Raw genomic sequence first — 23,248 nt, 5'->3', positions numbered from 1 at the left:
GACACGAGGACAAGTGGAAAGTCGGTAAAGAAAAATATCTCCTTAGGTGAGTCGGTCTTAAAGGTGTGTGTAAAGGAGGTGTGAAGAGAAAGAGGGTTGTGGCCTGACTGAAGGGAAAAAAGTTGGAAGGAGAAGGGACAGCCATAGAGTAAGAAATCGCGAAACAATGAAACAGAGGCGGGGAGAAAAGGTTTTGATGATGGTGGTGGTGGTGGTGGTGGTGGTTAGGAGAGAAACCTTTTAAAGTTTGTCGTTTGAGAGTAAGAAGAAGGAGAAGGAGAGAGAGGGAAGACAGGGAAAGTGAGAGGAGACGGAGAAAGGAGATGGAGAAGAAGAGAGACAGAGAGACAGGGGGGAAACAGGGAAAGAGAGAGAATGAGACGGAGAAAGGAAAAGTAAGAAGAAGAAGAGAGAGAGACAGACAGACAGACAGACAGACAGATGGAAAACAGTGAGAGAGGGAAAGAGAGAGAAGGAGACGGAGAAAGGAGAAAGAAGTAGGAAAAGAGAGAGAGAGAGAGAGAGAGAGAGGGAAAACAGGGAAAGAGAGAGAATGAGAAAGGAGAAAGGAGAAGTAAGGAGAGATTATGAGAAGAAGAGAGAGAAAGTGAGAGAGAGAGACGGGTCCAAAATTAAGGGAGATATAAAAAGGTTGAGAGACAAGGGAGATGACGAGAGGGAGAGAAGAGCTTATGAAAGAAAGATAGTAGTTGGAAAGAAGAAGAAAGAGTGAAAGAGAAAGGCTGAGTGTTAGGAGAGACGAACGAAATATCAATTGAATAGAGAGAAAAGGAAAAGAGACAGGGTCCGGAATTAGGAAAGACACAGGGAGAAATATGAATTGAAGGAAGAAGATTTGGGGGAGAAGACGAGAAGGAGAGATTAGGGGCTGTGAAAGAAAGAAAAATAGATAAAATGGTTGTGAGAGAGGACGAGAGAGACGGAAGAAAGAATAAGAAATGAAAGAGAGAGAAACCAACGAGAATGGAAAAGAAAGCGCTCGCGTGAGTAGAGACAGACAAGGAAGAATTGTCTCTCTTTCTCTCTGTGAGCAGAGATAAAGAGAGTAAGGGAGATAGGAGAGAGAGAGAGAGAGAGAGAGAGAGAGAGAGAGGAAGAGATTAGAGAAGGTGGGATAAGACCGTGGTGTTTGAAGCCCCCCCCCCCCAAAAAAAATAGTCCTGTCTTCTGCTTCGGTCGATAGTTTTGACGACGATGGCGGTGGTGGTTGTGGTGGTGTCAAAGTAGGAGAGAAAATGGGGGGGGGGAAACAGTGGATAATGAGAAAGAGAGGAAGGTAAAAGACAGGTTACGTAGGCTGTGAGAACGGAGGAGGAGGAGGAGGAGGAGGAGGAGGACGAGGAGGGGAAGAGATTAGGGTTAGTGAATGAGAGAGAGAGAGAGAAGGGAGAAGAAGGTGACATGTAGAGCAAGAAAAAAGGAGGGGAAAAAACGACAAAAGGAAGGGGAGGAAGTGATAGGTAGAGCGATAGAAAGGAGACATGAATAATAAGAGGGGGGGAGATAGACAGCGAGAGGAAGAGAGAAGGGGAGTAAAGTGACATGTATAGCGAGTGAGAGGGAGGGGGAAATAAAGAGAGAGAGAGAGGGGAGAGGAAAGGAGGAACAACTAAAGCCAGTTATTCAGGGTTTTTTTGTTCGTTTTTGCCTGATCAACCAGGTGTAAAGGTGTATTACAAGAATGCTGTATATTATTATAGAAAGGGTACAACAACAGCAACCACAACGACAAGAATAATAATGCCAGCAACAAACGTAATGATTGATCGTGGTAATGGTGTTGGGACGAGGTAGAGAAGAAGAAAACAGCGGAAAGAAATATAATTGAGAGAGAGAGAGAGAAAGAAAGAGAGACTGTGTGTGTGTGTGTGTGTGTAGGAGAAGGGGAAAAAAGGGAGAAGAAATAGTGAGAGAATTAGAGAGAGGTGGAGGAGGAGGAGAAGGTTAAAGGGGGAGAATTGGAGGTGGAGGGAGGGGTGGGGAGTATAGGGAATATGAAATTGTTAAAAATAAATGCTGTAATAATAATTAAGTTTTAGTTTTGGGAACCGGACCTGGGAAATGTACAAAAAAATGCAGTTGTTTTGGTGTGTAGGTATATAGAGCGAGAGAGAAAGAGAGAGAGAGAGAGAGGAAAGACAGAGACAGTTCCATGTGTACATGTGTGTGTGTGTGTGTTTATGAAAGACACAGAGAGCTACATGCACATATATATATATATATATATATATATATATATATATATATAGATAGAGAGAGAGAGAGAGAGAGAGAGAGAGAGAGAGAGAGAGAGATAAAGTAAAACAAAACAAGACTATGTATTCATAAAGACGAGTGGTTTTAATTAATTTGAGAGAGAAGAGGAAAGACAAGTATAAAGAGAGAGAGAGAGAGAGAGAGGTGGAGGTGCAGTGAGAGGTAGAGTACTGCAGCAAAAGGAGTAGGAGTGATAGAATGGGACAGCACAAAGGCGCAGCCAAGTTCTCTCGCCATGAACAGGACGTTTCACTCCTACACATATAATAACTATACATACATTATATGTATACACGTACAGCACACTATTATATATTGTCCTATGAATTATTCACACGGCTCACACTGTATCAAACTATAATATATCACGTATATTTATACACCTGTTTTTTTTTGCTTAATACGCCAACAGTCATATTACTCTTTAACTCTTTTACTTGTTTCAGTCATTTGACTGTGGCCATGCTGGAGCACCGCCTTTTAGTCGAGCTAATCGACCCCAGGACTTATTCTTTGTAAGCCTAGTACTTATTCTATCGGTCTCTTTTTGCCGAACCGCGCTAAGTTACGGGGACGTAAACACACCACCATCGGTTGTCAAGTGATGTTGGGGGGACAAACACAGACACACAAACATATACACACACATACATATATATATATACATATATACGACAGGCTTCTTTCAGTTTCCGTCTACCAAATCCACTCACAAGGCTTTGGTCGGCCCGAGGCTATAGTAGAAGGCACTTGCCCAAGATGCCACGCAGTGGGAATGAACCCGGAATCATGCGGTTGGTAAGCAAGCTTAGATATTATATGCAATCTCTACATATAAGAACTTCTTGCGGGGAATTTGTTTTGTCTCTTCTTTCTTGTATGTAAATGAAACTATATAAGATATATGAACTGGTGAAAACTATATACTAAAGCGTTTTTATATACACACAGGCGGAGCGGTGTAGAGACGGAGCTAGGAAGAGAGAGGAGAGAGAGAGAGAGAGAGAGGAGAAATATTTGAAAAGAACGAACGGACACCATCTTAAAATTGTTTTAAGGCCACGAAAAGAAAAGAATAAAATTACAGACACGTCATGATCAATATATGAGTTGTTGTTCAGCCCCGGGTCAATAGCGCTCAAGCAAAACCTATAATCAAAAATACAGACGGGCTGTGATCAACTGGGTCTTTTTGTTGTTGTTTTCTTTTTAATCCATGTGGACTTCCCTATGTTAAAAAAAAAAATTATTAAGCTGTGAGGTATGTGTGATAGATATAAGGTGATTCGGCTGCTCTTTCTAGCAGGCTAAGTAACCACGTAGCCTCGCACGTTGGCTTGAGAGAGAAGTTGAAGTGATAAGGAGGGATATATATATATATATATATATATATATATATATATATATATATATATATATATATAGGGAGAGAGAGAGAGAGAGAGAGAGAGAGAGAGAGAGAGAGAGAGAGAGAGAGAGAGAGAGAGAGAGAGAGAGAGAGAGAGAGAGAGAGAGAGAGAGAGAGAGAGAGAGAGAGAGAGAGTAATGAATCACGGTGGTGGTAGAAAGCGAGAATGATGAATGGTGGTAGCAAAGAGTGTAATGAGTGGTAGTGAGAGAGAGAGAGAGTGGGACAAAAACTAGTTCGCCAGGTAAGAAGAAAAAAAAAAAGGCGACCAAAGAAAAAATTTACAAAACATATATGAAAGAAGGAAAAAGAATATGTAAATGTATTGTTTGGTTCAATATTGGGGGTACTTCGGTACTCTTGGCCAGCCTACTTCAACGACTACAATCAACGAGGGGGGTAACCCTTTATATAGTCGCAAGATTTTTTTTTAGATATAGCAGCTAAATCTCAAATCACACCCTGCTGTCTTATAAACAAGAAAGAGGGACGGGCATTGGATATATTTAAATTGAAAATGGGAGATGGCCATAGCTTCAATTCCTATCACAGGTCAGCTCGTTAAGGGCTGAATTGAGAAACTTAAAACAACTATCATTAAATCCACAATCGATTTATCCGACCAGACTATGTCTTCTAACAGAGCCTGGTCACAATTTTTTAGTAAAAGCGATATTTGCTTGATTGGTAGATGTTTAATTTAAGGTCCAGGGAAACCAAACTTTTTGGCTGTGTGGTAAGTAGCTTGCTTACCAACCACATGGTCTCGGGTTCAGTCCCACTGCGTGGCATCTTGGGGCAAGTGTCTTCTACTATAGCCTCGGGCCGACCAAAGCCTTGTCAGTGGATTTGGTAGACGGAAACTGAAAGAAGCCCGTCGTATATATGCATATATATATGTATATATGTGTACGCGTGTGTCTGTGTTTGTCCCCCCCCCCCCCCTCAATATCGCTTGACAATCGATGCTGGTGTGTTTACGTCCCCGTAACTTAGCGCGGTTCGGCAAAAAGAGACCGATAGAATAAGTACTAGGCTTACAAAGAATAAGTCCTGGGGGTCGATTTGCTCGACTAAAAGACGGTGCTCCAGCATGGCCGCAGTCAAATGACTGAAACAAGTAAAAGAGTAGAGGTGTTCTGAATCGCGACCCTACCCTCTTTCATTGTCTTTAGACTTATTACATTATCCAATGAACACTTCCTCGTTTCAGACGACAGAATGTCATTTGAGGTTAAAGTTCGACTGCTGTTATTTTGTAGCAAGTCAGGCGATACGCTTTAAGTTTCACCTGCTTGTTAGTTTTTTTTATTATTTGACGGGGGCTACAAAATTAGTAGGGGTCCATTCAAATATACTACATAAACCTACTTCCTCTCCCTCCCCCACCGTAACACTACCACTCCAAACATTCCTTTCACCTTACAAATACCTCCTGTATGGGGTATTTGTGCTCTGTTTTTAACAGTTTGGTTTCAAACTCTCCCAAGGTCGATTTGGTCTTGCAATCTTTGGTAGGTCCTTAAAATAAAGTACCAGTTAAGTACCGGATTCAAGTGTATTGATTCAGCGCTCCCACTCCACCCCACCCCGTAATTCTGTTTGTCCTGCACCAAAATTGGAGGCAATTATTATTTGTACATGTGAATCTGTCTGTTTTTGGAAACGACTCCACGGGCGATGGATCAACAGAATCGTTAGAGAGACGTACGAAATGGTTAGTGGTACGTGTTCCAGCTCTTTACGTTCTGAGTTCAAATCTCGAGATCAACTTCGTCTTTCATATTTCCGGAGTCGATAAAAGGACACAGTAATAAGTACGAGGGACGATGGTTCTTGACTAAGGCATCGACTTCAAACCTGCTACTTTGTATCTAAATGTAAAATCACTATCACAGACTCCGAGATACATTAAATTGCTTCGCTGTATTTCAGAGTTCAAATCACGCCAGGATTAATCTTTTTTTTTTTCAGCATCTCTCCTGTTAATCTTAATTACCTTTTTTTTTTTTACCTCGGGCCCTAGGACTCATAAGACCAGTTACGTAGTTTCTATAGCGTATAAGTGACCAAGATCACACCAAACTATCCTGAACAGGGGTGCCGGTCCGTCAGCGATCTTTTTTTTTTTTTTGAAGGGAGAGAAGAATCGCTCCCATTACTTAACTGTTACGTTATCTTATCGACCTTGAAGAGATGAAAAAAATCAAAAGGGTTCGAACTCACAACGTAAAATCCGGAAGAAGCGCCGCTAAGCATTTCGTCCGAAGAGCTAACGATTCTACCAGCTCACCGTCTTGCTCTTAATCATCAGGATCGATATAATCGATTATATGTCTCCCCTCTGAGAGATATCGATTTAAAAGACTGTATATTAACACTCCGGTAAGAAAAATAATCCCGTTTTAGCAACATGAGAGAGCGTCGGACAAAATGCTTAGCGGCGTTGCTTCCGGCTCTTTACGTCCCTGAGTTCAAATTCCACCGAAGCCAACTCTGCCTGATATTCCCTTCAAGGATTGATAAAATAAAGTACTATACAAGTACCGAGGTCAATATATTCGACCTGTTCTTTCCCTTCAAAACTACTGGCTTTGAATCCAGCAAAGGACCAGGTAGAATATTTGTGACCTCAATAATTTACAGGCCACGGAAAACCGGGCAAAACCGGCTTTACGAATCCGAGAGCTCAAGATGAAAAAAAAAAAATTGTTCCGGCTTTTTAAGTTCTGAGTTCAAATCCCATCGAGATCTAATTGCGATTCTAGTAAATTATTGTAATCAGTTCTGTTGTCTCTTCATCTTCTTAGTGATGATGATGATGATGATGATAACAGCGCAAAGTTTATTACCTTTTACATTTCTAAATTAACGTAGGCATTCTCTCTCTCTCTCTCTCTCTCTCTCTCTCTCTCTCTCTCTGTATGTATGTATATATATATATATATATATATATATATATGGTGGGGGTGTGTGTAGACGAACACCTACGTTCTGTTTGTCAGACTTGAATAATTGTTGCGCGATCTCCCTCTCTCTCTCCGCATGAAATCATTGGTGGGGTGACCCACGAATAAAGCACATTTACCCACAAATGCGGTGTCAAGCACACATTCTCACTGTTCGATATAAACACGCACACACACACACACACACACACATGTCTATACATTGGGCTTCTTTCAGTTTCTGTGTATCATATCCACTCGCAAGACTTCGGTTAATCCACTTGCCCAAGGTGCTCTGTATATATAAGTATAGTTATATCACAGTTATTTCAACTGATACTAGTCTTATTATATTTAATGAACAGAGTACAATAGTAGTAGTAACAATAATAATAATAATAATAATAATAATAATAATAATAATAATAATAATAATAATGTGTAAGTTTCTTTAAAACTAGTTAATATATTATTTCTTAAATAGTCAAGTGTTTGTATTATTATTATTTCTTTCAGATTAGAAAAAATTTTTAAAGTACCGCTACGAATTTTTAAAATCTATTTGTTAGAAACTTTAATTAGTTACCACTTTATTTTATATTTACACATTGTAAATATCAAAACGGCTTTCAAGGTAACACACACACACACACGCATGCATACATATATGCATACATACATTCATGCATACATAGATACATACATATAAATTAATTCAAAATACAAAAAGGTGAAGATGAAGCAAGTCTTAGAACATATTCACTAGGACACCAAAAGGTAATCGATCTGTTTTAATATATGTGTGTGTGTGTGTGTGTGTGTGTGTGTGTGTGTGTGTGTGTGTGTGTGTGTGTGTGTGTGTGTGTGTGTGTGTGTGTGTGTGTGTGTGTGTGTGTGTGTGTGTGTGTGTGTGTGTGTGTGTGTGTGTGTGTGTGTGTGTGTGTGTGTGTGTGTGTGTGTGTGTGTGTGTGTGTGTGTGTGTGTGTGTGTGTGTGTGTGTGTGTGTGTGTGTGTGTGTGTGTGTGTGTGTGTGTGTGTGTGTGTGTGTGTGTGTGTGTGTGTGTGTGTGTGTGTGTGTGTGTGTGTGTGTGTGTGTGTGTGTGTGTGTGTGTGTGTGTGTGTGTGTGTGTGTGTGTGTGTGTGTGTGTGTGTGTGTGTGTGTGTGTGTGTGTGTGTGTGTGTGTGTGTGTGTGTGTGTGTGTGTGTGTGTGTGTGTGTGTGTGTGTGTGTGTGTGTGTGTGTGTGTGTGTGTGTGTGTGTGTGTGTGTGTGTGTGTGTGTGTGTGTGTGTGTGTGTGTGTGTGTGTGTGTGTGTACATTATAGATAGATTATAGGTGATCGAACATGTGAAAAAAAAAACATTAGAAACGGTTAAAAGGAAAATATATAGATGTAAATAAAACTTTATTCAGATTGTAAACATTCGCCTTTTCTCACACACGCGACAAACAGACAGATAGATAGATAGATAGATAGATAGATAGATAGATAGATAGATAGATAGACACATGCGCGCGGGCACACACACACGCGGATGTCTAACTACACCTATTACACGTACGTATATATATATATATATATATATATATAATTGTATATGTTATACACACTCACATGTATGTACGTCCACTCACGAACGTAGGCAACCCTACTTTAGTTACAGGTATATACCACACACTTCAATAAATAAGTTTTATTATTTTGGATCTAACCGTTGTGTATTGTATTTGGCCACGTTAATCCACATACCTAAAACACACACACACAAACAGCCCAAGAATTAAGGAACCCACACATCTGGCGAATTCTTTGCATACACACAACGAATGCATCATATCTTTTTTACCCATTAGTTTATAATTAAAATACAAGTCTAATTTTACACACACACACACACACACACACACATACACATATACCTTAGTACATAAATATTTCTTTATATAAATGATCCACAAAAATTATACACTCATAGACTATATATACATGTGTATATATAGTTGGTGGTACGAAACAGAACATGCATTTTTATGGCGCGCGCACACAGACACACGAGCTGCATATTTTGTTAGCATTCATGTTAGTCTTGAAATTTGGAATGGCTTAAAATGAAGAATCCGAAATCCAGCATAGGGAATTATCATATTTTAAACTTCAAAAAATAGCATGATATATTTGTGAGTGGTATTTCATATTAGATATACTCCACGTTACGTCCTACCTGATCCATTAAATCTGTTGGATGTATCACATAATATATATATGTATGTATGTATGTATATGTATGTGTGTGTGTGTGTGTGTGTATAATCAAGGACTACTGAAGAGGTTGCAAGACGCAAAGAAAATTTTAGAAAAAAATAAATAAGTAAATGAGTGGAAATCGAATCGGTGTGTGTGTCAAGTGATAAGGTACTAAAAGAATGACTCTCCCCAGACACAATAATATATATATATATATATATATATATATATATATATATATATATATATATATATATATAAATATAATTAAGGGATCAGCAAATATTTGCTTCACCATATGCCGAAGTTCAGAAATAGCAGCTAAAAAAATAAATTGATAATCCTTTACCCTTTTAATTTGTTGTGTATATATATATATATATATATATATATATATATATATATGGCAAGTTTTATTATAAAGTCAATTTGAGATTAAACGGATGGAATATTCAATGCTTATTTTTTTATTATTTATTGTTTTACAATAAATGTGTTGACAGGGACTTCGAAATTTCGGCCAGTCCGATGAAGTCCGAAAGTTAGCAGTCACAATCACCATTCTTCTTGTAAAAGTGTGTGTGTGTGTGTGTGTGTTTACAGATGCGTTTATTTATTATTTTTTTGTAGGTTATTTCCCTAATAGTTGGAGTTTCCCTTTTTATTAATTTGTGTAATTATCTTAGTTTTTCTTTTTTTTTTTTCTCTTTTCATTTAAGACTTTCACCTTCGTTAATTGATCTTCCTAAGGTGAACACCCAGCAATTTCAATTTAGGACTGCAAAAGTAAAGACTCCCCCTTATATCGTAAACTCCTATAATGAACAGTGTTTAGTAAAAATTAACAACAGAATGCCTCTGTACATCTAACCACACAGAAATACCATTTATATATATGCGACGAGCATCCATACAGTTTTTGCTTACCAGATTCACTCAAAGGTACTGGTCGGCGTTCAGGTTTTAGTAGAAGACGTACCCAAGTAGGTGTACAGTAGGAATGAACTCGAAACCACGCAGCTATGTCCTTCGCTCCCGCTTGGGTGTAATGTGCCTGGGTTTAGATATTGGGTAATATAACGTGTGAATTATGCTATGGACATATGTAATTGATTACAGGTTGATAAAGTTTAGATAGATAGATAGATAGATAGATAGATAGACAGATAGACAGATAGATAGATAGATAGCGAAGTTGAAATATAAATGGAAAGAAACAAATATAATATCTAAATATCAAGCATGGACAATCTTTTTTGAGAATCGGGCCGCATGAGACATGATTCATTACCTAGCGGGTCGCACTACGATAGTTAAGGTAATTTTTTTCGTTTAGCCGTGCCATTCGGAAGGAGAGAGATTGTCCACGAATGCCATAAACGAAGAATTAAAAGAAACAATATTTAACAAAACCTTAGAAAGAAAATGTAATGGAAGAGACATTTGGAGACAGGACTATTGTAAAAAAAAACGTGTTAATAATTCCAAATAAATGTATTTATTTTAACTAAGAGACAAATTAAAGTGGTACGCCTAGTATCGACAATAGAAAGTGCAGCCAATTACCCCTCAAATCACATCATACTGTTTTAGAAGAACAGGACACATTTAAGATATTGTAATGTTGCAAGTCCTGTATAAATTTTTGTCTGGAAACAGACGGATTGGTCACGCTTGGAATGCTTTTGGTCGCTAAACATCTGTCCATTTGGTTAATCAGTGCTTGTGATGGTAGGGGTGGGCGGAATAAACAAACAACAGTCATAAATTAAGACATGAAACCACCTGGGAGACTGGTAAATTTAATTAATTTTGTAATTAAAAGAGGATTAATTACTTACGGCATTTTCATAATGTAAAAAAATAAATACCCCAGTTGTGTATAGAGTTGGATCTCTTTTTGGTTTATTATTATTATTATTAGTCTTTCTTTTTTTTTTTTCCTTTAAAATAGTAGTTTAAAATTACATATAAAATATATTTCCTTTCGTGTGTAGAAGTCCGATGACAGAGAAGAAAAAGGAGAGAGAGAAAGAAAAAAGAGAGACGGAGAAGAAGAAAAAGACTGCGTGGAAAATGAATGAGTGAGTGCTATGATGAAAAAGAAAGGAAGCAAGGGGATAAGAGGCGGAGAACAGCGACAATAAAAGCTTATGATGACTGAGAAAGAAAAATAAGAGAAAAAAACAAAAAGGAAAAGTGTTTTCTTCATTTCATATCCTCTTGCAATCGACCACATGCAACGTATGAGAGAGAAAGACAGAAAGAAAGAAAGAAAGAAGGGTTACGATTGAATTGGCTGTCCGTGTGGTTATGTAGGTGTGTGGGATGTACATACTCTTTTTACTACTGTGGCCATGCTGGAGCACCGCCTTTATAGTCGAATCAAATCAATCCCCATGACTTATTCTTTGGAAGCCTAGTACTTATTCCATCGGCCTCTTTTTGCTGAAACGCTAAGGTTACGGGGGACGTAAACACACCACCACCGGTTGTCAAGCAATGGTGGGGGGGAGGAACAAACACAGACACACAAACACATACATATACATACATATATATATATTACATATATACGACGGGCTTCTTCCAGTTTCCATCTACCAAATCCACTCACATGGCTTTGGTCGGCCCGAGGCTATAGTAGAAGAAGACACTTGCCCAAGGTGCCACGCAGTGGGACTGAACCCGGAACCATGTGGTTGGTAAGCAAGCTACTTACCACACAGCCACTCCTGCGTACATATTAGTAAATACATAAATATTACAAGACCTTAATGTATTTGTATTTAGTTTCCAGACCCCCTCACCACACGCATACACACAACCTGATGGTATTTTCCTTACGGATAATATTGGTTTCGAATTTTGGCACAAGGCCAGCAGTTTCTGGGAATAGGGGAAGAGGGTAAGACGATTACATCAACCCCCCACTCCATCTCCCTCCCAATGCTCATCTAGAATTTATTCCATCGATCCCGAAAGGATGAAAGGCAAAGTCGACCTCGGCGGAATTTGAACTCAGAACGTAAAGACGGACGAAATGCTGTTAAGCATTTTGTCCGGGCTGCTAACGATTCTGGCACCTCACCAACTTAGACTTTAGATATCCTGATAATATCCAGAGATTTAAAGTTGTTGTTGTTGTTGTTTAACCACAGGTCAACCTACACTGAAGATATACTTGCGATCGAAAGCACTTCAGTTATGCGAACCCGGAGTCATTACTCTCAGATATTATAAACCCAAGCCTCCCTTATCTAAGACGTTTGTCTTTTTTTTCAAAATAAAGGGATCGCTGAGATTAAATTAAGCGATCCCCAAGGGTTGCACTCCACGATTTGGTACTTTTGATGTCTTAAGCAGAGTCCACTTTCAAATAAACATTTGGGACAGGTTTCCCCGTTTGAGGAAACCACCTTCTCCTCCTCGCCCTCCCCCCTACCAACGACGGAGGTCCTACAAAGGATCACAGGCATGGCCTTCCTTCAGTGACGTCGCTACAATATGTGCCGCACGGAGCAGCCCTAGAGTTTTCCGCCCCCACCCACCAACCCACCCACCCTGGGCCCCATCCTTCACAGGCATTTACCGCAGGCCCAAAAGTGCCGCCCGCATAAAAAGTGTCGCAGGAGCGGACGGCACCACCCTCCCAACCCCACCCGACCCACCCCACCCCGTTCCTAGTTACGTCACCACCTTCCTCCTTGACTATAAGATTAGGAAAAAAAAAGAAGAAAGAATTTGACCGTTATTTCTAGCGGATCTAGGTACCGTCTCGAGGTCGATTCCCTTCATTGGTAACAGGTTCGGTGGATGAGTTTCTATGGTCTCTAACAAGTGAAAATAGATTGTGAGTGTGTACGTGTGTGTGTGTGTGTGTGAAACTACAGCAGTATATCATAGTTCTATAGTTTAAAGATATTGGTTATTGATTTTTTCACGTCTGTAAGTCTGGTGTGACAGTGAATGTAGGTGAGGGTACATGCGGCTCCATAAGCATATATGTCTTCAGATGTGAGTGTGTGTGTGTGTGTGTGTGTGTGTGTGTGTGTGTGTAAGAGAGAGAGAAAGAGCATATGCACGTTTATGTGTATGAGGCACAGAGAGAGAGAGTTATCATTTATATACAGATATATAAATGTATATTAAATATATTTTATAAATATAATTATATATTTACAAATACATAAATGTATATTAAATATGTAATAATATATATAGAAAACTTTTACATTTGCATATTTAAAAACGTACATTTAATGGGTGTAAATAATTCTAATTATATATGTATATATATATATATATATATATATATATATATATATATATACATAGGCTACAGTCTCTGAGTACTACACTCTCTGAGTGGTTGGCGTTAGGAAGGGCAGCCAGCTGTAGAAACTCTGCCAAATCAGATTGGAGCCTGGTGTAGCCATCTGGTTTCACCAGTCCTCAGTCAAATCGTCCAACCCATGCTAGCATGGAAAGCGGACCTTAAACGATGATGATGATGGTGATGATGATGATGATAGGTGCAGGCATGGCTATGTGGTAAGTAGCTTGCTTACCAACCACATGAGGTTCCGGGTTCAGACCCACTACGTGGCACCTTTGGCAAGTGTCTTCTACTATTGCCTCAGGCCGACCAAAGCCTTGTGAGTGGATTTGGTAGATGGAAACTGAAAGAAGCCTGTCGTGTGTATATATATGTGTGTGTGTGTTTGTGTGTCTGTGTTTGTCCCCACCAACATTGCTTGACATACAATGCTGGCGTGTTTATGTCCCTGTAACTTAGCGGTTCGGCAAAAGTAGACTGATAGAATAAATACTAGGCTAACAAAAAATAAGTCTTGGGGATTGATTTGCTTGGTTAAAAGGTGGTGCTCCAGCATGGCCATGGTCAAACGACTGAAACAAGTAAAAGAGTAAGAATATACCATTTTTTTCTTTTTCCATCAACCAGATCCACTCACAAGGTTTTGGTTAGGGTGTGGGAATCATGACCGTAAGGTTGTGGTTTCGATTCCTGGACCAGGCAATGCATTGTGTTCTTGAGCAAAACACTTCATTTCACATTGCTCCTGTCCACTCAGCAAGCAAAAAGGAGTAAACGTGAGATGGACAGGCATCCCATCCAAGGGGAGAATTTATACGTCATGAAACCAAGGAAACTGGCCTTATGAGTTGATATGACCCGAGAACATAACTTTATTTACTTTGGTTAACCTGGAGTTGAAGTAGAAGACACTGGCCCATGGTGCTGTGCAGTAGGATTGAACCCAAAATGACATGGCTGGGAAGCAAGCTTCTTAGCGACACACCCATACCATGCATGTGTGTGTGTGTGTGTGTGTGCTTACTTCTGACTGTTTGTGTTTGACCATTGAATATAATGACATCCAGGTGAGTGAAGAGATCTTCTGGAAACACAAAATGTTAAAGGACTCTGGTGGACTTAACGAGTTACCTGCATATGGTCCATGTTTTACAACCAACCATTCAGAAGAGTGGAAACACAGATTGTCCAGGAAAAAGGAGCTAGGGGCGGGTGATTACTTAAAAATGCTCTTTCTGAGCCTTCCGAAACAATACAGAAGCTTGTCCGGAACAGTTTTTAGGATTACACCTTGTCTAGTAAGCAGTCATTGGAATTAATCCATTTATACACCTGGTTGCATTTTCGCAACGTAAAACCTGCTCCTACTTGTTTGAATATGAATTCACTGGGAAACATCTGATTGAGCATATGAAATGTTCAATACTTATTCGACACCCGTAGCTAACAGTTGAATATTGTCCAACCCATTCAGATTGCGAAAGCTTATCGTAATGTTTAATCTAAACACAGTGAAATTTTTTTTATGGGCCTATATGGGTTAAGGCTAACCATGATATGTGAACAAGAAGAGTGATAAGGTGTTGCTAGTTTCACTGCAAAGGTAGGGAGGAAAGAGAAGGACTGTGTAGCGTACAATTTCCTGGATGTTAACAGTCAAGTCTAGTCTTTTTATAAGCTTTAACAGCTGTTGAAATGACAGCTCTTGTTATTTCTAGCGTATGAGCTACTTATGAGCTACCAGGATACCATCATTAATCAATATATTATAGTCTAATGATCTATAATAAATAGTTCAATGATCTATAATTCAGATCTGAGCCTGATGATGACCTGCCAAGATTCTGAAGCTGAATTGGTCTCCATTGTGTTAAAATTTAACAGCAAATCCTACCAGCTTTTACATTCATTTTTTTCATAACCGTTTGGTCATACAAATGAAGAAGTTACCAAACAGTACAGAAGCCTGCATGTAGCCTTCCCTAAATCTCATTTTTACACTGAAGGGTTCACTTTTCTATTCTATCATAATTAGTACCGTCGTCCCAGTATGAAAATGAAGGAGGATAATCACAAACTCGAGTTTGTGATTATCCTCCTTCAACAACCCTTTCTGGGAACATCTCTCAGAAGTTCTCTTTTTACAGTGTTAGATGTCTTTGACAGATTCTCAAACACTATGAATGAACCAGTCTTAATGCTGTTCTTTGAATTTCTCCTGAAGCTGTCTTGCATCACAGATCAGTCAAGTCAGCTTGGTCCCTGAAGAAACAACACTAACTCTGATACATTTTCTTACATTAAGTGACTCAGTCTTTTAAAATCATTGCTGTTACTGTTTTTCCCAACTTCATTTTTGTAGTACTTTTTACAGGGAAGGAAGGTCAACATCTGTAAATCTTTTAGGGATTTTCGAGACTGGTAGAAATGAGATGAGGGTGGGAAGTGAGGAAGTGATCCTTAACCTGAAGGTCTAGCCCCAAATCTTGCAATAGACTGAAGATCTCTGGCCCAAATGCTTATAATAGATCAAAGATCTGGCTCAAATGCTTACAGAAAACTTAAGATCTGGCCCAAATACCTGAGAGAGATTGAATTCTTCAAAAGATACCAAGGTATGAGGTGGTAGCATTAAACTAGGCAACTAATTAACCCTTTAGTTATCATATTTCTTCTCAAACATACTTTCTTTGTTTTAATTAATTTCTAAAATAATGAAGAATTTTAGTAAAATAACCATGTCATATTTCTATTTTTTTTGTGTGGTGGGGTTGGGATGGGGTTGATTAACTTATGTTACAGTTCAGCTCAGTGGATTAGCAACACAGACGGAAGCTTATCGTATTGTATTACACACACAGACAGACAGACAGAGACACACACACACACACACAAAAGTTTATGGTATTTTGGTGTGTGTGAATATCTCTCTCCCCTCTCTCTCTCTCTCTCATATATACATATATACACACACACACACACTATGGTATTTTTTTTATATACATACACATATATATGCACACACACACACACACACACCTGCAATGGCATTTTGTTATATACATACACATATATATATATATACACACACACACACACACACACACATGCTATGGTATTTTGTTATATGCATACATAAATTTATAAATATATGTATATATATATACATATATACACACATACACACACACACACACATATGCTGTGGTATTCTGTTATGTATATATATATATATATATATATATATATATATACACACATAATGTTTCACAGTGATTTTGTGTCAGTGATTTTAAAACACCTGCAATCAGTAATTCTTCACACATAATTACATCATTCAAAGGTCATTGAACTTACTAATTCTATACATACATTACCTGTATGTAAACATATTGTTTTATAACAATTTACAAATACAAACTTTTATAGGCGCCAGGTGTGGCTGTGTGGTAAGAAGCTTGCATTCCAGCCACATGCTTTTGGGTTCAGAATGGCACCTTGGACAAGTGTCTTCTACTAAAGCCTCGGGCCAATTAAAGACTTGTCAGTGGATTTGGTAGACGGAAACTGAAAGAATCCTGTCATATACATACATAATCATCATAGTCCACCCATTAATCATCATCACTCTCATCATCATTTTAATGTCCATGCCACGCTTGCTTGAATGGCTCCCATGCCGGTGGCACATAAAAAGCACCATCCAAACAAGGCCGATGCCAGTGCCTCCTGACTGGGTCCCGTGCTGGTAGCATGTAAAAGGCGCTGGCCTGAATGGCTCTTGTGCTGGTGGCATGTAAAAAGCATCCACAACACTCTCAGAGTGGCTGGCATTAGGAAGGGCATCCAGCTGTAGAAACACTGCCAGATCAGATTGGAGCCTGGTGCAGCCACTGGCTCTCCAGACCTCAGTCAAACCGTCCAACCCATGCCAGCATAGAAAGCGGACTTTAAACGATGATGATGATGACTTTTCCAACAGTACATCAGCATACCCATATATCCACACTTCCAATAGTACCCCATGTAAGAAAGGGTACTTTCACACACCATTTCCAGAATCAATTGTATATTCTCCTCACTTAAATGCTGGCATGGCTGTGTGGTTAAGTTTGCTTTCAAATCACAGGATTTCCAGTTCAGTCCTACTGTGTGGCATCTTATGCAAATATCTTCTACTGTAGCCCCAGGCCAACCAAAACCTTGTGACTGGATTTTGTACATAGAAATTGAAAGAAGTTCAAATTCCACTGAGGTGGACTTTGCCATTCATCCTTTCAGGGTCGATAAATTAAGTACCTGTTGCATACTGGGGTCGATCTAATTGACTGGCCCCTTCCCCAAGAATTTCAGGCCTTGTGCCTAGAGCAGAAAAGTATATATTAAGAACTGTAACACCTGGATATTGGCAGGTAGAGAAAACGAAAACAAATCTTACCATATTTTGCGACATTGTAGGCACAGCATAATGAAAGACGCATCTTGATTTTGGAAAAGTAATTCTAGGGAATTCAAAGAGTCATTCCAAGAATCATAGGAGATACCATCTTCTAACTTTCACTTGTTTCAGTCATTAGACTGCGGCCATGCTGGGGCACCACTTTCAAGAATTTTTAGTGAAACAAATAGACCGAAGAAAATTCCTATTTGCAAATCTCACAACGAGAGATATTCAGCATATATTCTTTGGAGTAAAGATTGTTTGCCAACATAACATGGCAGTCCTAAACCAAGACTGCCATGTTATGGTGGGAAATAATCTCTACTCCAGATTGACTCCAGTATTCATATTTTTTTTCTAAAGTCTGATACTTGTTCTATCAGTCTCTTTTTGCCAAACCGCTAAGCTAGGGTATGTAAACATACCACCAGCACTGGTTGTCAAGGGGTGATGGTGGACAAACACAGACTCAAACATACACACACATACATATATATATGACAGGGTTTTCGTTCACCAAACCCACTCATAAGGTTTTGATCAGCCCAAGGTGACAGAACAAAGCACTTGTCCAAAATTCCACAGAGTGGAACTGAATCCAGAACCATGTGGCTGAGGAGCAAATTTTTTACTTCACAGCCACGCCTGTTCCTGTGCATGGTAGTTTTCAAAGAATATTCTTATACAAAAAAGTGCGTCTTTCATGCCAATGATAATGGTGGTGGTGGTGAGCACGATGATCATAGTGAGGTGCTTGTGGGTGAACATAAAATGGAAGTGACAAAAGTGAAAGTAACATATAGCTGTTTTACATGGTTGACAAGGTGACACGAACATGTGGATGGGTGGAATTTGAAGAAGGTGGAAGGAAAAAAAAAGATAAAAAACAAAGCATAACTTCATTTTGGTATTTGGTTTGAAAGATATTTGATGTGAACTCATGTGTTGAAACATATTTGGTTGTATCTTGGGAGGGTCATAATGCCAATAATAAAACACCCACACACACACTGATGCTATTACACTTCTTTGTTATTTAATTGTCAATAGGTTAACTATTAAATTAATCACCTAATCGACTGTTTGATTGATCATTCCATCAGTCAATTAACCAGTTTGGTGTGTCAAAGCTTTTTCATCCGATATAGACTTGGAGTAAAGAGGGCAAAACACTGATGAGGCCAGTGATGACAATGAAAAGACTTAAACAAACATGAGGGATATATAATAAAAGAAGTGAGTTACACAGTTTCCTACTAAACTCTGGAGCAAATAGTTGTTCAATATCAATACACACTGATGATGACTTGGGTTAAGTTGAGCTCTTTTCACATGGAGGTCAGATCCAGCAATCTACCGAGTCAACGAAGATCAAACCATCGATGCATCACCTTCTTTCTCAAAGAAGAGCAAGTAGTGTTCTTCTGTCTGGTGGCAATGGTGAAGGAAGTTGTGCATGGGGGTGGGGCTGTGAGTGAAACTTGCAAGATGAGAAGCAGCAATTTTTGTTTTCCCCCCTCAGGTCAAGCCCTGCTTGTCAGCTTCTGTGAATATCACTTGAAGAGGTTGGTGGATTTTAGTTGTGGTTGGTGAGAGTGGAGAGTGGATAGGGAAAGTTTGGTGAAATGCACCTATTTTAGCCATCTGACTAAATCTTGATCAAAAGAAAGATAGATAGACAGACAGATATAGAAAGATATAAAGATGCATAGACAGACAAATATATGTCCAAAGACAGCGGGATATAGAAAGATAAGCAGATTGATAAACATAGATATAAATAGACAGATAGATAGGTATAGACAAAAAGATACAGATAGTTGGATCGATCGATAGACAGATGACAGGGTATGTAAGGATTCTTAAATCTGGAAAAAACCCACCAATCATTAATTAAGCATAAGACACTAAACGTAGAGGCCCCAGGTTGATTGTTACATCGAAGTTTCACGAGAGCTGTTTCCTCAAACTGTAAAGATTGAAAAATCAACATTGGTGGAAAAACTTCAAACTGACAACCTTCTCTTGAAATATGTATATACTCTTTGTGTGTGTGTGTGTGTGTACTTGCTTGGACCAGTACAACAGTAAGAGACTGTAGAGATCAAGTATATAAAGAGGTGCTTGACATATATTTATGTACATTGTTCACTGTGCATGTGTGTGTGTGTGTGTGTGTGTAGTAGTAGTAGTAGCTGATTGCATTCAATGGGATTTCCTTAGGCTAGAAATTACAAAAAAAAACAAAAAAAAAACAGAGAAATATTAAATAAAAAAAACTTAGCTACTTCAAACATGGTTGAAAAGGAATTTCAGAAATTCAGATAGATAATGATAGTAATGGAAAACTTATCAGGGAAATTTGTACAAGGCAAAATGAAATTATAACGAATTATCTCTTATGTAATTATCCCAGTGATACTCAGCCAGGATCCATATGAAGCTTTGGGTGTCCATATAAAAATTTTGCTGTTAAAATTTATGGGCAATAATGTGCTTATATTTCTGTAATAATAAATGAAACATCATCATCATCATCATCATCATCACTTAAAGTCTGCTTTCCATGTTGGCATGGGTTGGACGGTTTGACTGAGGTCTGGAGAGCCAGCGACTGCAACAGGCTCCAATCTGATCTGGCACAGTTTCTACAGCTGGATGCCCTTCCTAATGCCAACGTGTGTACCCTTAATGTAATTCCTCAGACAGACTGAGCAAGACATTGTGTATTAGAAGGCAGTGTCTTTCGACTTACAAGGTACAATTCACCCGATGAGTTACCATAAAGGTTCCGTCTGCCCACTTTCACTCGCAAGTATGGGTTGACCTGAGGCTATAAGAAATGACATATGCCCAAGCAAACCTTTTAACAATTTGGCCACATGTTGCGCCTACTCTGATCAAGTATACCCATGAGAATAGGCATTCCATCCATCGACTATACTGGACTACATTACTTACTGTAACCGGGTGGAAGAAAAAATTGGCTGTTATTTCTAGCAGTTAAAGCGGTAACCTAAGGCAGTCACGGGCAAACTACGACCTGCAGGATATTCTGAAAGACCCGCCCACGAAAAATTACCTTGGATTTAAAAAAGCCTTTTTAATAGAGCAGCCCGTCTGATAATGAACCATATGCGGCCCGTTTTTCTAGGAAGGTTGCCCATATCTGATGTAGGAGATCTGTCGAGGTCATATACGTCTGAAATTTATATATAAACCAGTCAGTTGGTGGGCAGTGTTTGATCTTAGCGCTCCAGATTCATTTCTGCGTAATCAGCAATTACAAGGAAAGTGAAAGTGAATCACAAAATTCAAACTAGCGAAGTCAAATTAGTGGAACAGGTGACTATAGAGGAAGAACTGATATATTTTCTATATAAGAGGTCCGAGATTCGAATGTAAGAAGAAAGGAAGACGATGGCTGTCTGCCCACCGCCCCCAGATGTGTGATTCGGTGTCTGTGTGAAGCATAACTGTCTCGAAAAGTGTGCAGCCATTTACGAAGTTATCTGAGGAAAGAGAAGTACGCCTGGAGCTTTAGGATCTTATGATCGGACTGTGGGGGGAAAGAGAGAGAGGAGTGGGTAGACAGATAGACGGAGAGAGAGAGAAACAGAGAGAAAAAATGAGAGACAGAGAAAAAAAAAAAGAGACGAAGACAGAAATAGTGAGAGCAAAAGAAAGAGTGATAGACACAGAGACTGATAGACGGAGACACAAAGAGAGAAGAATGAGAGAACGAATAAAATATCGAATCGATTTGATTCACAAAATCTGTCCAGCACGCGCACATTGCGCGGACATATTCAATTTACACACACACACACACACACACATTGAATACATAAGGTCATCTTGCATTTTTACTATGGCATTAAAAAAACTATGTCGCCAGCAACGAATAAAATATTTATATACCCGGATACAAACAATACCAGGTACATTCATCTAATGTTTATTTCTCATTATTATTTATTAATTAGTGGCAATCACAATTATGTTATGATTTAATTTCCTCAACATTATTAAGAAGTTTAGGCATAGGCTGCTTTGGAGGTGGTTTTAATTTAAAATCAGTCTTTATAGTTAGACATTTTAAATGTTCCGTACTTGCTAGGCGCATGACTTTATGTATCAGTGAATGTGCGCGCGTACACATACACACACATATATATATATATATATATATATATATATATATATATATATATAGAGAGAGAGAGAGAGAGAGAGAGACAGAGACAGAAGCATATATATACATACATACACACACACATATTATATGACAAATGACACACAACTTTATATTCCAATAGTCTCGGTGAACACAACCGAAGAATGAGACTTTTAAACAGAGAAAATAAACAGATGGTTCCTGCAAGGTTTCAGGCGCAAACGAATCCGAAGACCTAGTTTTCAACGACGTAAAAATGCTAATAATAATAACTTCTTTCCAGTTTTTGGCACAGGGCCGGCCCAGCCCTTGAAGGGTAACCTTATTTCATCGACCTGGAAAGGATAAAACATAACGCTGGCCTCGACCGGGATTTGAACACCGAACGTAAAAATCCCTAAGGTAAACCACAAGGCATTGCGACGTCTAAAGACAAAGCAAGCAATTTTTGAGGGGAAAGCGTTAGTTGATACCCTCGATGAGATAACTTGATTTATATTTGAATTTATCGACCCCGGAGGGAAGAAAAGCAAAGCTAGCCTCAGAGGGATTTGAACAGAAAACTTAAAGATTCCATACTAACACTGCAAGGCACTCCCCAATCTTGATGTTCTAATGGTTCTGTAATAAATATTTCTATTTGCCACAAGGGCAAGGGGGTGGGGTGGAATAGGACAAAACCGATGTCAGGTTTGTGGAAAATAAATTAAGAAGAAAAAAAAAACAGGCTTGGAAAAAGCAACAATTTACGAAAAGATTCTGACAGAAAGCCAGACCTTCATAGACGAGTGTGTGTGAAAATGGAAAAGGCGGGACAAGAGGAGGCTTCATGGGACAGAATCGTTGAAGAGGTTACAGAATGCGTGACGAAAGAACTTTGACAGACAAACTAAAAAATAAAAAAAAAAGAAAATTAAATTAAAGTGAAGATCAAAGAAAGGGTGCGTGTGTTTAATTGACAAAAGATTACTGGCCCCCAAGTATAACGATGTGTGGGTGGTTTTTACCTGATTATAGAGACATTTCAATGTCGAGAAAGAATGTAATACAAAGCAAAACTAATAACAGGAAGCTTATATATATATATATATATATATATAGTGTGTGTGTGTGTGTGTGTGTGTGTGTGTGTGTGTTTGCCATGTAGGAAGGTTTAAATAAATGTTTGTGATCGACATCAGGTAATTTCAACTAAAAAGTGAGATTTGAGTTGGACAAAGGTGTTTGGAGCCGAGAAGAAAAGAAATGAAATACAACAGGAGGCATAGAGCGAAATAAAACAGCAGGAGACAGACAGGTAGATAGATAGGTAGATAGAGAGACAGACAGGTAGATAGATAGGTAGATAGACAGGTATATAGATAGATAGATAGATAGATAGATAGATAAAAGAACGCGGTGGAGAGGGAGAGAG

At 38.9% G+C, this 23,248-nt stretch overlaps 1 protein-coding gene across 4 annotated transcripts in view; it reads right to left on the bottom strand.

Annotated features, from left to right (window-relative positions):
* The window catches only part of LOC106874507 (muscleblind-like protein 1), a 370,239-nt gene that overhangs the window by 335,469 nt on the left and 11,522 nt on the right, over nt 1–23,248 (bottom strand). Inside the window, exon 1 of one of the 4 annotated variants that reach the window (XR_016237413.1) lies at nt 10,719–11,118. The exons of 2 other annotated variants lie outside the window; for them this stretch is intronic. The gene's annotated coding sequence lies outside the window, so the exon portion shown is untranslated. Of the gene's footprint in view, nt 1–9,804; nt 10,123–10,718; nt 11,119–23,248 lie in introns of those variants that run through there. One more of the 4 variants, XR_016237414.1, reaches the window with a different exon arrangement.

Source organism: Octopus bimaculoides, chromosome 19 (assembly GCF_046866305.1).
Source record: "Octopus bimaculoides isolate indiv1 chromosome 19, ASM4686630v1, whole genome shotgun sequence".
NCBI lineage: Eukaryota > Metazoa > Mollusca > Cephalopoda > Octopoda > Octopodidae > Octopus > Octopus bimaculoides.
The sequence above is the reverse complement of the archived record's forward strand: the minus strand, read 5'-3'. Positions and strand labels throughout refer to the sequence as shown.